This window comes from Nicotiana tabacum, chromosome 23 (assembly GCF_000715075.1).
Source record: "Nicotiana tabacum cultivar K326 chromosome 23, ASM71507v2, whole genome shotgun sequence".
NCBI lineage: Eukaryota > Viridiplantae > Streptophyta > Magnoliopsida > Solanales > Solanaceae > Nicotiana > Nicotiana tabacum.
The window spans coordinates 76,047,629-76,066,283 of record NC_134102.1 but is presented as its reverse complement, the minus strand read 5'-3'; positions in this window follow the sequence as shown (position 1 = coordinate 76,066,283).

The window sequence follows — 18,655 nt, the reverse complement described above, 5'->3', positions numbered from 1 at the left end:
ACAATACAAAAAAATCTCGCAAATACCGATACAAACACTCCCAAAACCCGGTGTGACTGAGTACATGAGCATCTATACATCATAAGTCTGGAAAATATGGTCTATAATAGTCTGAGACCAAATACAGTAAACAAGAAGATAGGGAAGTAGAGATAAGGTCTGCGAAACACGGCAGCTACCTTGGAATCTTCGAAAAATTAACTGTGCGAAGGAATCAACACCCACTGTGTCCGGGATCACCTGGATCTGTACACGAAATGGGGGGTGTAGTATGAGTACAACCAACTCAGTAAGTAACAATACTAAATAAAGAACTGAAGATAGTGACGAGCTTCACAGCTAAGTCTGAATATAGTAATTTTCGATTAAAAAAGGGTAGGCATTCTTTCAATTTCAACATTTAAAACTCAAGCAGTAATTTCATGCAAACTTCGACTGAAACAGAAGATAATGTCTTTCAAAAATTTTCAAAACAGTGATATATGACAGCTGAAGTGCAGCAATAATGAAATCAATGCATCCTCTCAGAGTAGCAGCCACTCAGTCCTCCCATTCACTCCAACCTCACAATCACTCTTTCCTCACAGTCACTCATTCCTCCCAATCACTCAGCACTCAGCACTCGGTACTCGGCACTCGCACTCAGTAGGTACCTACGCTCACTGGGGGTGTGTACAGACTTTGGAGGGGCTCCTTCAGCCCAAGCGCTATAACAAGCCAATCATGGCATAAATCAATAAAACATGTTGCGGCGTGCAGCCTGATCCCATAAATATCCTCACATTTAGGCCCTCGGCCTCACTCAGTCATCAACCTCTCCAGTCTATCGGGCTCTCAGAAATCATGATAAGCAGCCCAACCACAATGATATGATGCATCAATAATGAACAAGAGAGAGATTGAGATGTAATATGCAAGTAAAACCGTGACTGACTACAAAATAGTAATTTAACAGATAATTCAACATGTACACGACCTATGTGGGTCCCAACAGTGTCAACACATTGTTTAAACATAATTTGTAGTTTGATTTCTCTAATACGTGGAAAAATGTACGGGTAACAATAATTTATTCAACTACACATATCCAAGGAATTGACCAAGTCACAATTCCTACGGTGCACACCCACACGCCCTTCACCTAGCATGTGCGTCACCTCAAAACCAATCACATAACATATAATCTGGGGTTTTATACCCTCATGACCAAATTTAGAATTGTTACTAACCTCAAACCGTGTAATTCTTTATTCTGCAATGCCTTTGCCTCGCGAATCGGTCTCCAAACGCCTCGAATCTAGTCATAATTAATTTGATTCAGTCAATACAAATTATAGGAATTAATTCCATATGAAAAAACTAATTTTTCAACAAAAATTCAAAATTGCACCCAAAAGTGCTGGAACTCGACAAAAGTTACAAAATATGAACGTACATTCAACCACGAGTCTAACCATATAAAATTTACCAAATTCCGACAACAACTCGACTTTCAAATCCTCAAATCTTATTTTCAAATCTCTAGGCCCAAATCCTCTAATTTCACCTAAAAAACACGTAATCTAGTCAAAATACTCAATGATAATCCAATATTATTGACTAACAATGATCACAAGTGACTTACTTCAAGTTTTCCCGTGAATTATCTCGAAAAATTGCCTCAATCCGTGTTTGAAATGTCTAAAAATGAGAAAATCTCGGACCCCTCTGTTTTTGTACACTGCCCAGAGGTTCCGCACCTGCGGCATTTTTAACCGCTTCTGCGCAATCGCTTATGCGGTTTTTCTCCTGTTTCTACGCCATTCTCACTTTTGCGCATAAAAGTCCGCTTCTGCGGACTCGCTTATGCGAAGAAGCGTCCGCTTTTGCGGTGAAGCCTGCCCCTCCGTGTTCTGCTTCTGCGATCACAAAGCCCCTTCTGCGGCTTCGCAGATGCGGCGCAAACTCCTAACCTGCGCACACTGCCTTGCCATCCCTCCCCGCTTTTGTGCTTGCCCAGATCGCTTTTGCGAGCACGCACCTGCGAGAAAATGTCCCTAGGTGCGATTGCACCAGAAGGCAAAATTTTCAGATTTTTCCTTAAGTCCAAATTTCGATCCGTTAACCATCCGAAACTCACACAAAGCTCTCGGGGCCTCAGCCAAATATACCAACAAGTCCCAAAATATCATACGAACATAGTTGAAGCCTCAAATCATATCAAATAAAGCTAAAAACACGATTCACACCCCAATTCAAGCCTAATGAAACTAGGAAATTCCAACTTCTACATTCAACGCCGAAACCTATCAGATCAAGTCCGATTGACCTCAAATTTTGCGCACAACTCATAAATGACATAACGGAGGTATTTCAATTTTCAGAATCAGATTCCGGTCCCGATATCAAAAAGTCAATTTCCCGGTCAAACATCCAAACTTAAATTTCTATTTTAGCCATTTCAAGCCTAATTTAACTACGGACTTTCAAATAATTTTTCGGACACGCTCCTAAGTCCAAAATCACCATACGGAGTTATTGGAATCATCAAAACTCTATTCCGGGGTCGTTTACACATAAGTTAATATTCGGTTACTATTTTAACTTAAGCTTTAAACCTTGGAACTAAATGTTCCAATTCATTCCAAAACTTCATCGGACCCGAACCAATCACCCCGGCGAGTCACATAACAATTGTAAAGAATAAATTGAGCAGTAAATGGGGGAACATGATTTTAATACTCAAAACGACCGGTCGGGTCGTTACATGGACCAATACCAAAAATCTAGAAGTGCAGAAGTGTAGTATGAGTATAATCGATCCCATGTACTCTATAAGTGTCGAGCCTAACCTCGATGAAGTAGTGATGAGGATATGACAAGACACTCACTGTAAACCTATGTGAGTATAAGCAGAAAAACAATAACGGAATAGAAAAAGAGCTAATTAACACGATAACTAAAATAAGGAATAAATGATAGAGTGCCCCAAAATATCATCACTTCCCAGTCTCACAACACAATACGGTCACGAAACCAACAACCAAGAAATATCACAATACAACCTCTCCATTGTGGTACGCAACTTGATCCACATATATAACACTAATATCGTTGCGGCGTGCAACCCGATCCACATATATGTATATATAATACTTACCTCTTTTCAAAAATAAGTAAACAATCCAACACTGCTTTCCCTTTAAACAAGCCTCCAAACCAATCGAATCTATCAAATATTATTCAAACATATCAAAACAAGCTTTAGAAACTACCTCGTGCGATAAAGGTTCAATCTTCAACATAATTGAAAAAGTTAACAAAAAGTCAACCCGGGCCTAAGTGGTCAAAATCCGAAATTAAGATCGAATTCCGATTACCCATTCACCCCCGGGCCCGAACATGTGATTTATTTTGAAATCCGACCTCAATTCGAGGTCTAAATCTTAATTTTATAAAATTTCTAAATTTTACCCAAACCCCTCAATTTCTACTTTGAAATTTATAGATTTGATGATGTAATTCATGAAAACTAATTGAATTTGATTAAAAACAACTTAAAGTTGCTTACCTACGAATTTGGGAAGAAATTGCTCTCCAAAAATTATCTCTATGGAGCCTAGCATTCAAAACTGGTATAAAATGAGCTAAGTCCCGAAATTTCCAACCTTTACTCAACTGCAAATGTCACAATTGTGAACTCTTGCGATGTTCGCAAAAGCGAACAACTGTTTGTAAAAGAGAATAATTATTCGCAAAAAGAACAGCCTCTAAGCCTTCAGTTATCGCAAAAGTGATGGATTTATCGCAAATGCGAACATGGGCAGTTCGCAAATGCGAAGCCGCCCATAAACTTCCCAGTATCGCAAATGCAACACATAAGTCGCAAATGCGACTGATTCATCACAAAATCGAAGGTCACAGCCTCTTGTCCCATATCACAAATGCAATCCTGACATCTCAAATGCGAGGATTGCATTTGCGAACTGGTAATCACAAATGTGAGACCTACAGGCTTCCCAACACCAGATTTACATCAGCTAATTAAAACCAACCAAAATACATCTGAAACTCACCTGAGCCCCTCGGGCTACAATTCGAATATTCATACATGTGTAATAACATTGTACAAACTCGCTCTCTATCTCAAATCATTAAAATAACATCAAATATCAAGATCATCAAAACTCAAGATTTTCAAGTTTAAAACTCAATTTTCTAATTTTTCACATAATGTGTCGAAACGCCCTCGGGTCAACCCAGGACCCCAGTACAAGTCCAAAAGTATTATACGAACCTACCGGAATCGTCAAAATACTAATCCAAGATCATTTACCAAAAACGTTGACTGTGGTCAAGTCTAGTAGATTTTAGAGCCAAAAATCATATTTTTTGTAAAATTTCACATATGAACTTTTTGAAAAATGACACGGACAACGCTGTGATGCCCATGATGGAGGGTGGGCCGATGAGGTCAGGTCAAGTAGGAATGGCATGCTTCTAGGCTGGAAAGCTTCTTAAGAAGGGGTGCACATGTCACTTTAGGCGAATCCCACATCAGAACCTGATCAATATGGACCTGCTACTCTGGGGTACAGACTGCGGGAGTCTGAGCTCCTCCCCAAGCCTGAGATGTAGCTGGTGCAACGGGGATCAATTACGCCTGAGCTAAAGTGTCGAACATACTCAAAAATTGTGCTAGGGTCTCCTGGAGTCCAGGGGTGACAACAGGTACCTCGAGTGATTGTCTCCCAACCGGAGCTACCGGTGGCTCTTCAGTCTCTACCTCGGCCCCAGCCTCTCGCGGTTTTAGCAAGGGGTGCAGGTGTCTGATCATCTGATCCAGCAGTACGTGTCCTCACCATCTATCAGAGAATAGTAGGACAAAGACTTAGATTTCGAAATCAACAAATTTTCATGATAAGAAATCAAAGAAGTGAAATTTTCCTAATAGTTATGTAGCCTCTCGAAGATAAGTATAGACATCTTCGTACCGATCCACAAGACTCTACTAAACTTGCTTATGACTCGTAACACCTATGAACCTAGAGCTCTGATAGCAACTTGTCATGACCCCAAACTTCCATCTTAGGATGTCCTGATGACACCTAGTCTCTAAGACTAGGTAAGCCTAACATACAAGATAATTTAGCAGAAATAACAACTAAGAATATCTAATTAACTTATAAATCTCATGATATCATTAATACTGAATAACAATCATAAAATTTCCCAAAACGGGTAAAACTAAGTCATAAGTTCTAAGAGGTACACTATAAGTCTCAAAAATACAATACTGTTTGATGTGAAAATAAATAGCAGAAAAGATAGTGGTAGAAGGTGACTCCGAGGCCTGTGGGCATCAAGTAAGTATACCTTGAAGTATCCAGAATATCTAGTCTAACCATTGGCGTTCGGCACGAGCTGAAATACTTGAATCTTCACAAAAATATGCAGAATCTCAATATGAGTATACTACAATGGTACCCAGTAAGTATCAAGCCTAGCCTCAGTAGTGACGAGGCTAGATCAAGATACTTGCTAGACAAAAGAAACCTGAACAAAAATTATAATCTAATAACGACAAGCAAGGAAATAGATGACAATAGAACAGTACGATGATATAAGGCTAACAACAGAAATTAAAGCAATAAAGAACAACAAAGAGTGCACATATGATAGGAACAACAAGTGATCAAGTACCGTGAAAGTACAAGTAAAAACAAATGAAGGAAAGATAATAACCATTCAAATCAACAAGTCTTTTCACGTAGAATGTACAACAAGAATCACAATCGATGTACCATACCTCATTTCCACTTTTCACAATCTTCCTAATATCACCGCGTGAGCCTTGCATTTATTTAAAAATATTTTTACCAAAATAGCTACATGTGTTTCAGCCCCCTTATCTCACCGTGTGGATTCAAGTAATTCCCTTACTAACAACACGCGTATAAATCACACCTTATCCCACCGCATGTGTTTCAATACCACCTTATACCACCACATGTCGCACCACATGTTCCCATATGCCACAACATTAGCAAATCAACAATAACAATGTTACCATAACACATAGCTCACGGCTCAATTACAATGTGTACAAGAATTTCAATAATAACAAAATGAATGAGATGCAACTCAACAAGGAAAGATATCTCAATAACCAACAACTTCAACATCAATGTATTATTAGCCTTCACAAATACAACTTTAATAACTCACAATGTAGATATTCACATGAAATGGCAACTTCTAATTCAAGTGTATAACATAAGCTTAAAAATGAAAGGGATAGCATGAAATAGCAACTACATCTAAATGCATGAGAATAACTCAATAATGTAATGAATAGCATGTAACAACAACTACAAATAAAGGCACACAAGGGAAACCTCGACAATGGAAACTAGCACATGTAATAACAACTTCAAATAAGACATGTAGGAATAAACTTGACAACGAAAGACAAAAGAAATAATTATAACTTTAATTAAGTGCTTAAATGTAACCTAAGAGTCTAAACCAATAAAATACCACATATAAGCATGTGTACACATTCGTCATCTCGTGTACATGTCTTCCCCATAACTCAAATAGTATAATCAACCCAATTCCTGAGGGGTGATTCCTCCACACAAAGTTAGGCAAGATACTTCCCTTAGCTAGGCCAAATCAATATTAAAAATAGCTTTTCCCTTAGAATTCGCCTCAGCTCGACTCAAATCTAATGAAAAACAACCTAATATCATCAAACAATACAAGAGAAACCAATTACGATTAATAAAGCTATGATCATTACACATTTCCCCAAAAGTCTGTCCGGGCCCGCAGGATCAAAAATCGAGTCAAAAGGTAGATCTCGACTACCCATAATCTCACGAGTCTATATATGTGTTTTATTTTCAAATCCGAGTCCAATTCGACTCTCAAATCTCAAATTTTTATTTTTCAAAATATAGATAAAAATCCCCAAAAATTCTCTTTAATCATCATAAATTTGATGTTAAAATTTCATGTATAATCATGTAATATAGTTAAAATCGATCAAACTTACTTACCAAATGATTGTAGGTGAAAATCCCTTCTCCAAATCGTCTCATACCGAGTATAGGGTTCTAAAATGAGAGAATAAGACTCAAATCCCGATTTCCAGCCCTTATGTTCAGGTGCAGATGTCGCAATTGCGATACTGGGTTCGCAGTTGCGAGAGTGACTCGCAATTGCGGTAACTGACAGCCTTAAGGGATGTCACAAATGTGACACTGGCTTCGCATTTGCGAAGCTTGCTCCCATCGCAAATGGGACTAAATTGTAGCAAAAGCGAGCCTACCCTGTCTAGCCTACTCTTCGCAAATGCGATCAAGGTACTGCAAATACGATCCCATAGGCCCCGCTACTATGAACACAATTGCAATTCTAGTGCTCGCAATTGTGACACTTGAGGCACCAGCATACCAGCTACCTGTAATTAAATCCAAACCATTCTGAAACACGTCGGAAACTCACCCGAGCCCTGGGGGCTCGAAACCAAACATCCACACAAGTCTAAAATATCATACACACTCGCTCGCACGATCAAAATACCAAAATAACATCTAGAACCACAAATCGGACATCAAAATGCATGAATTTCGAAGGAAAACTCAAGAACCTCTAGAATTGCAACCAAGCGTCTGAATCCTATCAAATCGACTATGAATTACACCAAATTTTGCAGACAAGATCCAAATAGTAAAATGGACCCATTCCAAGTCCCAAAACCAAATTCTGAATCTAATAGCCACAATATCAACCTACGTTCAAACTTAGGGAAACTTCTAAACCTCAAATTGCCAACTTTTAGCAAAACAAGTCAAATCAACCTAGAGACCTCCAAATTCAATTCCGGGCATACGCCAAGTCCAAAATATACAAACCTATCGGATCCATCAAAATACCATTCCGGGGTCATTTTAACAAAAGTAAAACTAAGATCAACATTTCTAAGTTAGGCTTCTAAACCAAGAACTAAAGGGTCCAAATTAACCCAAAATCTTTCTGGAACGAAACTAACCAACCCCGCATGTCATAAAACCACAAATACACATATGTCAAGCATCAAAGGGGGAGCGGGTCTCAAATACACACAACTACTGGTCGGGTCGTTACATTCTCCCCCTCTTAAAACAAATGCTCGTCCTAAAACGTGCATAAAGACGTACTTGAAGTGACGAAAAGGTGAGGATAATGACTCCGCATGTCATGCTCGGTCTCTCGGGTCCCCTCCTAGACCGGATGACCCCCTCCATTAAACCTTCACTGAAGCAATGTTCTTTGACCCTAACTTTCGGGCATGCCTGTCCAAGATAGCCATCGGCTCCTCAACATAAGTCAAATCTTTGTCCAATTGGACTGGGTTGAAATTAATACATGTGATGGATCACCATAATACTTTCAGAGCATGAAAACATGGAACATCGGGTAAACTACCAATAAGTTGGGTGGCAATGCAAGTCTGTAGGCCACCTCACCAACTCTCTCAAGAATCTCAAAGGGACCAATATATCTAGGGCCCAACTTGCCCTTCTACCCGAATCTCATCACACCCTTCATGGGTGAAACTCTAAGCAAAACTATATCTCTCACCATAAATGCTATATCACGAGCCCTCCGATCAGCATAACTCTTCTACCTAGACGGTGTTGTATGAAGCCGGTCCTAAATCAATTTGGCTTTCTCCAAGGCATCCCAAACCAAATCAATGCCCAACAACCTAGCATCCCCCGGCTGAAACCAACCAACTGGAGAACAACATCGCTTCCCATATAAGGCCTCATAAGGATCCATCTGAATACTAGATCGATGGTTGTTGTTGTAGGCAAACTCTACAAGTGGTAGAAACTGATCCCATGAACCTCTGAAATATATAACACAGGCATGTAGCATATCCTCCAAGATCTGAATGGTGCGCTCGGACTGCCCGTCCGTCTGGGGTGAAATGCCATGCTCAACTCGACCTGTGTGCCTAACTCACACTACACAGCTCTCCGAAAATAAGATGTGAATTGCGTTCCTCGATCAAAGATATTAGACACTGGCATACCATGAAGACGAACAATCTCACGGATATAGATCTAAGCCAGTTGCTCTGAAGAGTAGGTAGTCACAACCATAATGAAGTGTGCAGACTTGGTCAGTGTATCCACAATAACCCACACTACGTCAAATTTCTTCAAGGTCTGTGGGATCCCAATAATGAAATCCATAGTAATACACTTCCACTTCCACTTGGTAATCTCAATACTCTAAAGCAAACCGCCCGGCCTCTGATGCTCGTACTTCACCTGCTGATCGTTCAAGCACTGAGCCACATAGTCTACTATATCTTTCTTCATTCTTCTCCACCAATAGTTCTGCCTCAAATCTTGATACATCTTGGCGGCACCCATATGAATGAAATACCGCAAATGTGGGCCTTCTCAAGAATCAACTCGTACAATCCGTCCACATTGGACACACAAATCCGTACATGCATCCTCAACATCCCATTATCTCCAATAGAAACCTCATTGGCATTGTCGTGCTGCACTGTGTCCTTAAGCACAAGCAGATGGGGGTCATCATACTGATGCGCTCATACAAAGAAGACCGACAAATCACACAAGCAAGAACCCGACTAGGCTCCGCAACATCCAATCTCACAAACTGATTGGCCAAAGCCTGAACATCCATGGCTAGTAGCCTCTCAACTATCGGTAAATATGCCAAACTGCGCATACTTTTCGCCTTCTTACTCAATGCATCGGCCGCCACATTAGCCTTCCCCGGATGATATAGTATGGTAATATCATAGTCTTTCAGCAACTCTAATCATCTCTGCTATCGCAAATTAAGGTCATTCTACTTGAACAGATGCTGGAGACTTTGATGGTCGGTATAGACCTCACATGGAACGACGTACAGATAGTGCCTCCAAATCTTTAATGTGTGAACAATGATCGCCATCTTTAAGTCATGCACAAGGTAATTTTTCTCATGAACCTTAAAATTTCAAGATGTGTAGGCAGTCACCATTCCATCTTGCATCAACATCATGCCAAGCCCAATACGCGACGCATCACAATACACAGTGTAAGATCCCGAACTTGTAGGCAACACTAATACTAGGGCTGTAGTCTTGAGCTTGTGAGAGCTCACCTCAGACTCATCGGACCATCTGAAAGGAACACCCTTATGGATCAATCTAGTCAAAAGTATGACAATGGATGAGAAACCCACCACGAAGTGACGATAATATCCAGTGAAAACTCTGGATCTTAGTAGTTGGAGATGGTCTAGGCCATCTTTGAACAGACTCCATCTTCTTTGGATCTACCTTGATCCTCTCACTAGACAACACATGACCCAGAAACACCACTTAATTAAGCCAAAACTCACACTTGGAGAATTTTGCATATATCTTTTTCTCCCTCAATGTCTGGAGCACGATCCTCAAGTGTTTCTCATAATCCTTCCGGCTATGAGAATACACCAAGATGTCATCAATGAGCACGATGACAAGAGAATCAAGATATGGATGGAACACACTGTTCATCAAGTGCATAAATGTTATTGGTGCGTTGGTCAGCCTAAATGATATCACCAGAAACTCATAGTGACCATACCGAGTTTTGAAAGCAGAATTTGAATATCTGAATCTCGAACCTTCAACTGATGGTACCCTGATCTCAAATCAATCTTTGAAAATACTCTAGCACCCTGAAGCTAATCAAATAAGTCATCAATGTGCGGTAGTGGGTACTTCTTCTTAACAGTAATTTTGTCCAGCTGCCTATAATCAATTCACATCCTTATAGAGTCATCCTTCTTCTTAACAAATAGAACTGGAGCACCCCAAGGTGAGACACTTGGTCGGATGAAACTTTTATCAAGCAACTCTTGAAGTTATTCCTTTAACTCCACCGGTGCCATAAGATATGGTGGAATAGAAATGGGATGAGTGCCCGGCACCAAGTCAATACAAAAATCGATATTTCTATCAGGCAACATGCCCGGTAGGTCTACTAGGAACACATCTGGGAAATCCCTCACTGTTGAAACTGACTCAACGGTATGAGTATCAGTACTAACATCACTCACAAAGGCAAGATATGCTTCATACCGCTTCTCGACCATTCGTTGTGCCTTAATAAAGGACACCACCATGTTAGGAATATAATCTAATGTACCCCTCCACTATAACCACGGCAACCCTAGTATAGCCAATGTCACGGTCTTGGCGTGATAGTCCAGAATGGCTTAATTGGGAAACAACCAGTCCATACCCGAGATCACTTAAAAGTCTACTATACTAAATAAAAATAGATCAACTCTGGTCTAATAACCTCCAATAGTGACTAAACATGACCGACAAACACGGTCTACAATAATAGAATCTCCCAGAGGCATAGACACATACATATGAGCACTCAAAGAATTATGAGATATATCCAAATATGGAGCAAAGTAAGATGAAACGATACTAAAGCCGATGTATCCCTATGAAATACCGGAACAATACTTATGATGACCGCATTCGATGCAATCGCCTACGTTCTACTAGGAAAAGCATAGAAACGAGTCTAGCCTCCCCCTTTTTAGAGACCTCTACCCGCCTGACCTCCACCCCTAGATGGTAGGGCAGGTGGCGTGGCAACTGGAGCAGCAATTATGGCCTTTGAACCCTGTGGAATCTGTGGAGCCTGTGTAGTCTGTAGAGGTGCACCCCTTCTAAGTCTAGGACAGTCCCTCACTATGTGTCTGGTATCACCACACTCAAAACAAGCTCTCAGTGGATGTGGCTGCTGAAACTGACTCTGGCCTAGTCAACTAGATTGACCGTTGAAGGCTCCCCGTGTAGGAGGTGCACTAGAAAGTGGTTGTGCATAGTGGGCAGCCTGAGACCAAGAAATAGTCAGGTCACTGCTAGTAGCTGGAAGTGTTGAATTAATTGGGCGACTCACATAGCCTCTGCCATGACGGGATGTAACTGGAGCGCGGTCACCACTATATCCTCACGAATCTCGAGGCCTCTTAGCCTCCATGTCCTCCCTCTCACAGCCCCTACATACCCTCCATCCTTCGAGCGATCTTTACATCCTGCTGAAATAAAGTATCCATCTCCAAATCTTGAGCCATGCTGAATTTGAGACCATAACTAAGCCCCTCGATGAATCTGCGGACTCACTCTCTGACTGTAGAAACCAAGGCAGGTGCATGACGGGAAAACTCATTGAATCTGATGTCATACTCTGACACTGACATAGTCCCCTAATATAGCTACTCAAACTCTGTGTGCCATGCATCACGGAGGGTTTGTGGAACAAACTCCCTCAAGAACATCTCTGAAATCTGAGCCCAAGTGAGTGGGGCTGCATCAGTTGGCCTGCCCTTCTCGTAAGCCTACCACCACCTATACGTAATTCCTGATAGCTGAAATATAGTAAAGGCAACTCCACTCACCTCTATAATACCCATGGTGCGGAGAATATAGTAGTACTTGTCCAAAACACCATGCGCATCCTCAGTAACTGTGCCACTAAGTAGGAGGGTCATACTTCTTGAACCTCTCAAGTCTCCTCTACTCCTCCTCAGATGCCTTTGGCCTGACCTCAAGTAGAACTGAAATAACGGGTTGCGCTGGCATGACGCCCGAAACTTGATCAATATGGACCCGCTGCTCTGGGGTACATGTTGCTGAGTCAGAGCTCCTCCCCCATCCTAAGATGTAGGTGGTGCAACAGAGATCAATCCTACCTGAGCTAAAGTGCTCAACATACTTAAAACGTGTGCTAGGGTCTCCTGGAGTCTAGGGGTGACAATAGGCTCCTCAGGTGCCTGTCTCCCAATCGGAGCTACTGGTGGCTCCTCATTCATTGCTTGGGAAGGTGCTTTAGCTGTAGCATGTGCCCCCTCCTTAGCCTCTACCTCTGCCCCGGCCTCTCCCGACACTAGAAAGGGGTTCAGGTGTCTGATCATCTGATTCAGCAGTGCGTATCCTCACCATCTGTAAGAGAATAGAAGGAAAAAGACTCAGATTTCAAAATCAACAAATTCGCACGATAAGGAATCAAAGAAGTGAAATTTTCCTAATAGTTCTGTAGCCTCTTGAAGATAAGTACAGACGTCTCCGTACTGATCCACAAGACTCTACTAAACTTGCTTATGACTCGTAACACCTATAAACCTAGATCTTTGATACCAACTTGTCACGACCCCAAACTCCCACCTTAGGATGTCATAATGGCACCTAGTCTCTAAGACTAGGTAAACCTAACATAGAAGAAAATTTAACAGAAATACAATATTGTTTGATGTGAAAATTCCCCAAAACTGGTAAAACTGAGTCATAAGCTCTAAGAGGTACACTAGAAGTCTCAAGAATACAATACTATTTGATGTGAAAATAAATAGTAGAAAAGACAGTGATAGAAGGTGACTCCGAGGCCTGCGGGGGTCTAGCAGGTATACCTTGAAGTCTCCGAAATATCTAGTCCAATCACTAGTGTCCGGCACGAACTGAAGTACCTGAATCTGAAAAAATATGCAGAAACATTAGCACTAATACACCACAATGCTACCCAATAGGTATCAATCCTAACCTTGGTAGAGTAGCGACGAGGCCAGGTCAAGACACTTACTAGACAAAAGAAGCCTGAACAGAATATATTATAATCTTATAACTGGAAAGCAAGAAAATAGATGACAACAGAACAGTACGATGATATAAGGCTAACAACAAAAATTAAAGAAATAAAGGAAAACAAAGAGTGCACATATGATAGGAACAACAAGTGATCAAGTACCGTGAAAGTACAAGTAAAAAAATAAATGAAAGACAATAACTATACGAATCAACAAGTCTTTTCACGTAATGTACAACGAGAATCACAACAGAGGTACCACACCTCATTTCCACCTTTCATAGGTCATAATCACAATTTTCTTTATATCACCGCGTGAGACCTGCATTTATTTAAAAATATTTTTCTTTAAATAACTACACGCATTTTAGCCCTCTAATCTCACCACGTGACTTCAAGTAATTCCCTTACTAATAGCACGCATATAAATCTCACCTTATCTCACCGCATGCGTTTCAATACCCACCCTTATACCACCGCATGCGTATCAATATCACCACATAATAATCAACTCTCACCACATGTGCTCATATGCCACAACATTAGCAAATCAACTATAACAATGTTACCATAATACATAGCCCACGGCTCAACCACAATGTGTACAAGAATCTCAATAATAACAAAATGAATGAGATGCAACTCAACAAGGAAAGATATCTCGATAACCAACAACTTCAACCTCAATGTATTATTAGCTTTCACAACTACAACTTCAATAACTCACAATAAAGGTATTCCCATGAAATGGCAACTTCTAATTCAAGTGCATAACATAAGCTTAAAAATGAAAGAGATATCATGAAATAGCAACTACATCTACATGCATGAGAATAACTCAACAATGGAAAAAATAGCATATAACAACAACCACAAGTAAAGGCATATAAGGAAAAGTACGACAACGAAAACTAGCACATGTAATAAGAACTTCAAATAAGGCATGTAGGAATAAACTTGACAACGAAAGGTAGAACAAATAATTATAACTTCAATTAAGTGCTTTAAAGTAACCTAATAGTATAAACCAGTCCAATACCACATATAAGCTCGTATACACACTCATCACCTTGTGTACACATCTTCCACATAACTCAAATAGTACAATCAACTCAATTCCTAAGGGATGATTTTCCCATACAAAGTTAGGCAAGATACTTACCTCAACTAGATTAAATCAACACTCAAAAATAGGTTTTCGCCTTCGCACGTCTCAAATCTAACCAAAAATGACTTAATATTATTAAACAATACAAGAAAAATCAATTACAATTAATAAAGTTATGATCTTTAAACATTTCTCCAAAAGTCAACAAAATTTAACCCTGGGCCCGTTGGTCAAAACCTGAGTCCAAGGGTAGATCTCGATAACCCATAACCCCACAAGTGCATATATGTATTTTATTTTCATATCCGAGTCCAATTCGTCTCTCAAATCCCAAATTTTTATTTTCAAAACATATACAAAAATCCCCAAATTTTCTCTTTGATTCTCATAAATTTGATGTTAAATCTCATATATAATCATGTAATATAGTTGGAAATTTATCAAAATAACTTATCCAATGATTGTAGGTTGAAAATCCCCTCTCCAAATCGCCTCCTACCAAGTCTAGAAATCTAAAATGAGAGAATGAGACTCAAATCCCGATTTCCAGCCCTTATGTTCATGTGCAGACATCACAATTGCGACACAGTTGTGAACCCTCCCAATTGTAAAGAATGACTCGCAATTGTGGCACCTAACAGTCTAAAGGGATGTCACAAATACAACATTGGCTTCGCATTTGCGAAGCCTGCTCCCATCGCAAATGCAATTAACTTGCCACAAATGCGGGCCTACCTTATCTACCCTACTCTTAGCAAATGCAATCAAGATATCGCAAATGCGATACCTGAGGCCTCTGTGCTATGATCGCAATTGCGATGCTGGTGCTCGCAATTGAGTCTAAACCATTCTAAAACACGTCTGGAACTCACCCGAGCCCTCGGGGATCCAAACCAAACATCCACGCAAGTCTTAAAATATCATACGAACTCACTCGCGTGATAAAAATACCAAAATAATATCTATAACCACGAATCGGATATCAAAATGCATGAATTTCAAAAGAAAACTCAAGAACCTCTAGAATTGCAAGCAAGCGTCTGAATCCTTTCAAACCAACTCTGAATTATACCAAATTTTGCAGACAGGTTCCAAATAGCAAGAAGGACCTATTCCAAGTCCCCAAAACCAAATTCTAGCCCCGACAGCCACAAAGTCAACCTACAGTCAAACTTAGGGAATCCTTTAACCCTCAAATTTCCAACTTTTGGCAAAACAAGTCAAATCGACGTAGGGACTTCCGAATTCAATTTTGAGCATACGCCCAAGTCCAAAATTATGATACAAACCTATCGGAGCCATCAAAACACCATTCCGAGGTCATTTTCACAAAGGTCAAACTTCAGTCAATATTTCCAACTTAGGCTTCTAAACCAAGAACTAAGGGGTTTAAATCAATCCAAAACCTTTCCGGAAAGAAACTAACCAACCCCGCAAGTCATAAAATCATAAATACACATGTGTGAAGCATCAAAAGGGGAAATGGGGCTTAAATACACAAAATGACCGAACGAGTCGTTACACTCAATTAAATATTAACTTTGTGGGTTGTGTGAGGTAACGTTAACCATCCCGAATATTATTGGTTTATTTGAGTATTTGAGGCATTTTGTCAAAAATTATCATCAAAATTTGGACTTTACACTTGATCTTATTATTAAAGGAGATAAAAGTGTTTGAAAATCTTGTTGTAGCCCATTTTGGATAATCAAATAGTCTAACTTGATATGTTTTGGAACTTAATTGTTCGTTATGATAGCCTAGATTATTTACGTTGAAAAATCTATTTTAGCTAAAGCACCTCTGAATATCCCTTTACTTGCATTATCTTTAGATTTAGGGACACTAGGCTAGGCTAAGTTTGACATTCACTTTTCAAATTTCCATGAATATGATTGCCTATGCTATAAAAATCCAGTTTTTGGGGTTCTCAAAGAAATTATGCCACTAAGAGAGAAATGTTGCTTGGTTGTACTCGTGGCTAAACTCTGGAAAGGATGTTAGACAATTAGAAAAAAAAGAATAGTAAGGGGGCTAGAGGTGATGATGTTGAAGCTAAGGCAAAATATATGATGGAGGACGAAGTGAGTTTGAGTATCAAGCAAAAAATGAGAAGAGTTAAAAGGTAGAGAAAGTTAAAATTCGTAATAAATATGGTATCAAAGCCAAAATATTCCTCAGTATAGTGGTGGGGAAAACCTCAGCGAGGAAGCTGAGTCCCGGAGGGGTGAATGCGATGCCCATGATGGAGGACGGGCCGATGAGGGTAGGTTAAGTGGGACTGACAGACTTCTATACTGGCAAGCTTCTGAAGAAGGGGTGCACATGTCACCTTAGGCAAATCCCACATCAGAATGCAAGAGGAAAATGAAGAGCTATATAAGGCATGAGTTAAGTTCACGTGGTACGCGTGCTTTTGGGGCTCGAGGTGGCGTAGCCCAACAAGGACAAATTGGCCGGGCCTAGGACGAAAATGGATAATACTTGCCATGGTCTTGAGTCATGACAGTTATCACATGTTCGGGAGTGGTTGTTTATATTTTCTTTGTTATATATTTTGTTGTCAATTTTATTTTGATATATTGCATAGGTTATTTGACTAGTGAATATCATATGATTTGAATCTTGTTACTAATTCACCGAGATTAGTCTTGATACTTACTGGGTACTGACTATGATGTACTCATACTACACTTTTGCACATTTTATATAGATCCAGGTACTTCTGATCGGGTGAATCGCTAGAGAGACGTGCTTGTGCTTATTAGAGACATAAAGGTATCACTGATGTTCCGTTCGCAGGTCTCGGAGTCACCATCTTTACTTTATTTCTACTGTTTATGTATTTCAAACAGTAGTGTACTCTTCGAGACTTGATATGTATTCTATTTAGAGCTTATGACTCAGTACTACCTGGTTTTGAAAAGTTGATTATTGTATCCACGTTTGGCATTATTATCGTATTTCACAGTTTTCATTAATTGGAAGTTATTATGTTTTGATTGACATCATTATGTGGTAGGATTACCTAACCTTAGAGACTAGGTACCATCACGACCTCTGCGGTTGGAGTTTGGGTCATGACACAATCCAATAAACAAGTAAAATCATAAATAGAACAAGAGATAAATCATGGTGTCATCAAATAAGTACAAAGGTAAAGGCGCGATAAACCTGGAATTTAGACATACTTTTCAGGAAAAACAAATACAATGCGATATCAAATATCTCAATTCCTTTCATAATCATTATATAAATCCATCAACATTTATATATAAAGGCTATTGCATGAGTCTAGAATGCAAATGCATGCTCATGATCCACTCTCAATACCTCACAATACAAATCCATATTCTTTGAAATCTATACTTCGGTTTCTTTCCAATAATTTATATGCATTATTGAGAACATGTTATTCGTTGGGCACCGGCGTCTTGTGATGATGTCGGGAAAAGTTGTGAGACAGCCATGTGATAGGTGTTATTTGTCTAAAGACTATATTTAGAGGGTTTGGATATAGAGAGAAGGGTTTGTTTGAAATGCTACGAGATATGGATGCTCGATTACCGTCTCGAGGTATAGCACATTATTAAGGTATAGATGTATTGATGGATCTTCAGTTGTTCATTATTGGGATGGAATGAGCTCTTGCATATTGTTAATGGGTGTAGACTTGAGTGAATAAGTTGATCATATAGAGGTTGTAATCTTGATAAGGTCACAGAAAGGTGTTGCCTTGAGGCTTAAGGTGTGGGTTATCTTGTGTGAATGTTTTGAGGTTGTATGGGTCATGATGAGGTTCTTATGAAGTGTTCTCTTTTAATTCAGTAGAATAGATGATGTGATTATGGATTTAGGCCAACTGGGAGCCTACCATCGATGACTAGATCATATGAGCAAG